Source organism: Thunnus thynnus, chromosome 5, assembly GCF_963924715.1.
Source record: "Thunnus thynnus chromosome 5, fThuThy2.1, whole genome shotgun sequence".
Taxonomy (NCBI): domain Eukaryota; kingdom Metazoa; phylum Chordata; class Actinopteri; order Scombriformes; family Scombridae; genus Thunnus; species Thunnus thynnus.
In genome coordinates, this window is record NC_089521.1 from 35528842 (window position 1) to 35536192 (window position 7351).

The window sequence follows — 7351 nt, forward strand, 5'->3', positions numbered from 1 at the left end:
TAGTTTATCATCTCTGTGCCTCGAATGTCAGAGTGAAAAAAGGGCATTATATTCATCTTCTCTGGCTCATATTTTTGGAACTTAGTGGTATTTTCCTGCTGAGGATGTGTCACTTCCTTCTCTGGAATTTAAACTGCTGATTATTTTTGGCTGGAAAATGTTTTTTGTTCAAAGATCTGCTGAGTGGAAGAGTTACTTTACTTCCTGTCTTTACCTGTGAAGTGGAAACTGCTTCCCTGAAGATTAATAGCCAAAAGCACATCGTAAGAGCTTCCTGTGTGAAAATGTTCCCAACAGGTACCATCAGAGGTGAGCTGGGACTTTACTGCTCATCAGACAGAGGAAGATTCAGCCTTAAACTCTTCATCCTCAGCACAGATCCAGTGAATTAGTGAGTGATTATGGGATGTTTCAGCTGAGCAAACTGGGAGAAATGTGAACTTTGTTTATTGCAATAAAACTCCGTAATACAACTTGCTCTCTGTGAATTCATCTTTAAATTCAACCTGCAGACAGAATAACTCACTCCGACTGAGGACAGGTCAAAGGTCACATCTAGAACTCTGGATGTACACGTGAAAGAAACCAGGTGTATGTTGTTCCACATGTTGTGGAGTGTGTTTCATATGATTTAACTAAATAATACAATTGTTTGGTAAAAAAAACAACCTTAAACTGCACACAGATTTAGAGACGTTCTCTGTCAGTGTTTTTAACTGATCAACTCTTATTTACCGCTCTTATCTGTTTTCATTCAACACAATTTCATTTATGTGGCAAAATATGATCAAAATGCTGCAGAGAAACGACTCAGCAGTCAACAGATCAGACTGATGAAGCAACAACGAGCTTCAAGTTACAACAAGTTTGACTTCAATAATACATGAAAGGGTTAAACGGACGGCTGTGACAGCTTTGCTATAAATCACATCATTTACCTGAAACTGATTGAGAAGAACTTGTGATAAATGTGATCTATTAATAAATAAGGTCGTATCGTCCTAAATGGTTTAACATACTTTCATACTTTGGTCAGTTTGATGGTGAAACTTATATTAAATTACTGTTGTTCCTTAACTTTTACTTTGTGAACCTGCAGAAACTCAGACTCAGACTTCAGCTTTCTGGTATTTACTCGTGTTGTTGTCTCCTGACTAGATCCTGCTTGTGTTGATTCAGTCTCAGATGTACGTCGCTTTGGATGAAAGCGTCTGCTAAATGAAAATGTAATTTAATGTAAAGAATCTGATCCGTCTCCGTCTCAGCAGCGTTTGTTGAGACACAGATTGATGTGAATGTTAAGGAACGTATTTCTGTGTTTGTGAGCAGCAGCTCAGCCTTCATGAGCAGCTGAAGGCGTGTGGACGTCCTGCTGCATCTCTACAGACGGACCACTATTGATAGACTCCAGCAACATTTAGGATGTTGCCATGGTGATGTCAGCCACAGAGACAGAAACACAACAACACATGTTGGGATTAAAATCAATACTTCATTTTACAGCTCTTTTAATTTTACACTAATTTCCTGAAACATTTCTGAGTAATTTGCAGGTATTTAACATTTTTTAGAACATTTTACAGAAATGGTGGTGTAGTTTGGTACAAATAATAAGAAACAACTCTTAAGTTGGATTAGTTGGTCATTTTTCTTTAACTGACAGAAAATACTCAGTTTGAAGTTTTGTGTCATTTTAGGTTGTTTCTTAAAATACAATGAGCACATTTCCCATAAACTACCAGATGACATCACCCTGTCAAAGACTGTCACTTATCAACTTAACACTTTTTTCTTACATACAGTTTTTTCTTATAATTTGTAGCAAATGTCTTAAAAATGAACCGTTAGATACCTGAATGCAATTACTCAAAACATTCAGAAATTCCAGGAAATCAATATAAAAATATATTGTATACCTGTAAAATATGATGCTCATTCATAACCTCGATTTATTTATTAGTTTCATATCAAATATACTTTGAATAATAATAATGAAACTATTTGCTGACCTGCACTTAAAAGTCACTTTTTCTTTTCTGTCTAATGATGTTTCTGTTTGTTGTTAAAAACCTTTAAAAAAACAGTTCAGTTTGTTTTCTACAATTTTAAGTGAACAAAAAACTTTGTTTCATTAAAACCTATAAAAACATCAGATTACACTACTGATACACTACTGATACACTACTGATACACTACTGATACACTACTGATACACAACCATTACACTACTGATACACTACTGATACACTACTGATACACTACTGATACACAACCATTACACTACTGATACACTACTGATACACTACTGATACACTACTGATACACAACCATTACACTACTGATACACTACTGATACACTACTGATACACAACCATTACACTACTGATACACTACTGATACACTACTGATACACTACTGATACACAACCATTACACTACTGATACACTACTGATACACTACTGATACACTACTGATACACAACCATTACACTACTGATACACTACTGATACACTACTGATACACAACCATTACACTACTGATACACTACTGATACACTACTGATACACTACTGATACACAACCATTACACTACTGATACACTACTGATACACTACTGATACACAACCATTACACTACTGATACACTACTGATACACTACTGATACACAACCATTACACTATTGTTACACTACTGATACATGCCTATTACACCACCGTTACACTACTGTTACACACCTGTTACATTATTGTTACATTGCTGTTACACTACTGATGCACCACTGTCAGACTACTGTTGCACTATGTTTACACCAGTTACACTACTGTTACACCACTGTTACACTACTGTTACACTACTGATGCACCACTGTCAGACTACTGTTGCACTATGTTTACACCACCGTCAGACTACTGTCACACTACTGTTTCACCACTGTTACACTACTGTCAGACTACAGAGTAACAGACTGGATAATATCATAAACTGCTCAAACATCCCAGTAAATACTACAAACCAACTTTTAACAGCACTGACTGTAAAAGCAGAGGGAAGTTTTACCTGCTGCTGTGACTGGATATTCCCAGGAGCTGTGACTGGATGTTGCTGGGAGTTGTGATTAGATGATGCTGGGAGCTGTGACTGGATATTCCCAGGAGCTGTGACTGGAGGTTGCTGGGAGTTGTGATTAGATGATGCTGGGAGCTGTGACTGGATGTTTCTAGGAGCTCTTCTCCCCTCTTTCTTCACCTCTTCTTGTTCCTCACAGCTCCTGTCTGTCAGCTGGAGCTGACATCCTGCCGCCCACTGAGCTCAACATGTTTAACCCTCTGTGAACACAAACAGCAACACTGACATGACATGAAACAGCAAACAGGAAAAACACAGTAGATATATTATATATAAAATATATTTTTATAATTATTGGTTATGGTTCTGTCCTAGTCTGGCTCTATGTCCCTCCACCAGTCCACCAGATGGTTTTCTGGTTCTCAGGTATTCTGCCTATTTCAGACTGGACTGATGGGAAGAAGGACAGATAAAGAAGGCTGCAGATTATATTTGAGGACCATTTGAGATATTGCTGCTTGCTACATTGACCCTTGTAGGCACTAAGTGCTAAAGTGAAGTGAAACACTAGTTGTGATATTCAGAGCTGCAGTTGTCTTTTAGTCTGATTTATGTGAGTAGATGCAGCTTTAATATGCAGTTTATTTTGCTGTGTGCTTGTTGTGACTTGTGCACTTATTTAAATTGTGTTTATGTGAGTTCTGGGACGGTTTGTGCATGGTCATATTATGTTTTCTGGGTTTTCTTTGGTTTTTTGTTCTGTGTTCCTATGCTTCACACCTGCCCTGTGTCTCCCCCAGCCAATCAGCTCCCAGTCTGCCCTTGTGTCTTGCCACCTGTTCCTTGTTGTTTCATTAGTTCAGTTTGTATTTAAGTTCTGGTTTTCGTGTCAGTGTTGTTGAATCCTTTGTTCTGAGGGTTGTACTACGAAGCAAGTTCAACATATCTGGCTCGACATACTTGCAGTCAGAGATAAGTGGTATCATGACGGTAATTATCAGCTGTCTTTGTTAACTCAGGCTTTCTGCTTCAGGTTCTGTGCGCGTTCTCATAAAAGGGGGCGTTTGGCGCATCATTTGACTCTTCTTCTACACAAAATGGAGAGATGGCGTGCCGCCTACCTCAGTCAGGAGGAACAGGTCATTATAACAGAGAGCTATGAAGAATATAAATACATTATCACAGCAAAAAACAACACTGTTGCTGCAAATAAGGCGAGAGAGGAACGCTGGCAAAAATATGCTGATTGTGTAAATTTGTAATATATTTATTTTACCTCTCAGTGCGTCCCACATTCAGAGCAGCAGTACTCAACAAGTACGTTTAGGTCTGACTCTGTCCCATCATGAAGGAAATCGACTGAATATTATCTATGATAAATACCAACAGACTAATCAATTTTCTTTTATTTGTTCAAAGTATTTTTTTCATCAGTTTTTAGTTTATTAATAGTTTTTACGATTCTGAAATATAGTTTGAGATATTTTAACAAAATCCCGTCCAACAAGTAACCTATTGCACCATTACAGATTTACAATATGACACATCAAAACAATGGTAATAATGATAAAAGACTAATTTCCAAACATTTTCTAATTGGTGTTCTAACAGCTGCAGCACCAGCAGTGTTAAACAGACCAATCAGGACCAAACATAAAAACATCCTCCAAAGTGGTCTGTAGTTGTTGTGTCTTCATCATTCTTTCAGTGTTAAAGTGTTAATATTATCTGAAGCAAACAGGAAAAAAGGAAGTCTGGAGGGGGCCAGCTGGCGAGTAATGGAGGGGATTAAAGGGAGTGTCACACCTGACCTGGTGCTGGCAGCTCCCAGCAACATTTGTTTGTCCTGAGTATGTACAAGTGGTATAAGTGGTATTAGTGGTTTAGTGGTAAAGTGGCCGTCAGGTGTGAAAAGTCTCTTTCTAATTTACAGTGGAAGGAGACACTATGGTTTTGCTGGAAACACTCTTGTTGACCTCACATAGAGGTAACTTATCAATGTTTGCTGATGTGTTGAATCCACTTCATGCAGCTCTTCAATAATGTTTCAGGAGATCAATGAGGAGATGCTGTCTGTGCACTCAGGATGGCTATGAGGGTAAATTTATCTTCATCATATGGTGAATTATGGACCCAGTTATGTCTAATGTATCAATGACATGCTTGAGGTTTAGCTGCTTCAGGTGGCCTCAAAAATTTAAAGGAATTAAGTGGCTTCACTTGCTAGATTATTTCACAGGAAGAGGAAAATGTCCAACACTCCCCTCAGCCTGTGGCCTCCACAGGGTCAGTTTTATATTCTCTAGTATCCTATGTCCATCCTTCAGTTAGTCTGATGTAGGGTAAAGTTCCTGCATGTTTCGAAGGCAGACAGCACAAGTTGTATAATGTTGTTTTGGGTTACACACATAACTTCAAGATGTTCAAAAGCGGGGAAATAAAACGGTGAAAGTCTGATCACGCCTGTTGCCGTCCTTCATCTGCTGCTGCTGAACGCAAGTGACGAGGGCGGGTCCGATGCACTGACTCTAGACACTGATTGGCCAGGCGTCTAAAGACAGAGAGACTGATTGGTGCGGTGAAAGAAACACATGAACATCAATATTCATGAATGCTTTTGTATCGAGCATTCATGGTTGAATGTGGGCGTGTAGAGGCGGGATATGAGGCTGATCCACGTGCACACATTTCCAGATGGACTGTGATTTATAAAGGTATATATATGTGCATTCGTGTGTACGCAAGGTTTTATAAATCTGATTATTTTTTGGCGCACGTACACTTTTAGTATGAATCCTACGCACTGTTTTATAAACAAGACCCGGCTCTTTCTTCAACATCCCAGGAATGCTGGCCAATAATATATCAGTGAGAGCCCCAAACTCCTCACTGACCATCTAAACCACCTCCTGCACACAGAAAGGATCAGATGAGGAACCCTCATCTCCTGCAGGGTCACCAAACCAGACCACTGATCCAAACCACCTTTGATCCTTCAAACTACAAGAGCAGCAAGATGGGAAGACCAATTCACACCCCAGTGTGAACTGATGGTACCACTTGGATAGACGACCCCCACCATTGGTCATCATAACTCACCTCTAAGAGCCAATCAGAGACGAGCTGCCACCAACTTTAATCCCACTGTGGGTTTTGACTTTCAGGACTTGAGTGACCCAAGAACTGATCACTGGATAAACCAGCATAAGGCACAAGACCTGCTGCACTATATGCCATGCTCCATTCACACACATACAATTATTGTTGTATGTTGATATGTGTGTACATGACAATATGTGATGTTATGTACTTTATTTAGACTTTTATTTCACTGCCTTTAAGCCAAGAAATGTACCACTAACATATTTCCATCATCCATGATAACACTATGATGTTTGGTACCATTCTGCTTGTTTCACTGTCAGAACACTGAAGTTACTATCAAAGATGCAAAATTAGGAACAACAAGAAGCCGCCCCAGAGAGCAAGCAAGTATTCCTACAAGACCTTCAACGTGCTTAAACCCTGGTGCATCATGATTTGTAATTTCAGTTGGTGATTCAGAACTAAGCTGTTGTACCGTTGATTTGACTCGCTGCTTCTCAGGTAACAGTCATCTCATCTGTTTATCAGGTCTCTCATACCAACTACACAATAGATAACTCTGCATCATGCATTACAATCATTCACTAGCCACAGCCTTGTGCACCAGTTTCCCTCGTTTGTAAAACGTAGTGTTTAGTACTTGTAGCTGTAGTATTAGTAATAAATGTGTATGTAACTAAAGTGAACTTGTTTGTATTTTCTTGTGCATCTCAGTCACTTTAACCTTAACAGACCTATACCCTTGCAAAATTACAATTAAGATGAATGACATAATTATAATTGACCTCTCTTGTGTGGCCAACGAGGAGGACTGTTTCCCTGTTATTATACCTACTGTAATATGAGTTATGTCACTGGATGAATAATTTCATGTTGGAGTTGTGCACAATAATAATTCATAATTCCCCATAAAATCATAAAGATATTGGAGAGCACAAATTCCTACATTGACCAAGAACACACAATGCTGAGTGAAACATGAACACAGTACACCAACATGACTGAAGAGTCTCCAGTCACCTGTTGCTTGATGAACATCTCAACGTTCTACTTGATCAGCTGTTTATACCGGTTGGAGCACAGAGTGACGGTTCTCTATGAAAGGAACCTGGAGCTGCACATTAAAAAACAACTGACTCAAAAAGCTCAAATTAGAAATTGAGCAGCTGGAGAAGTTATTG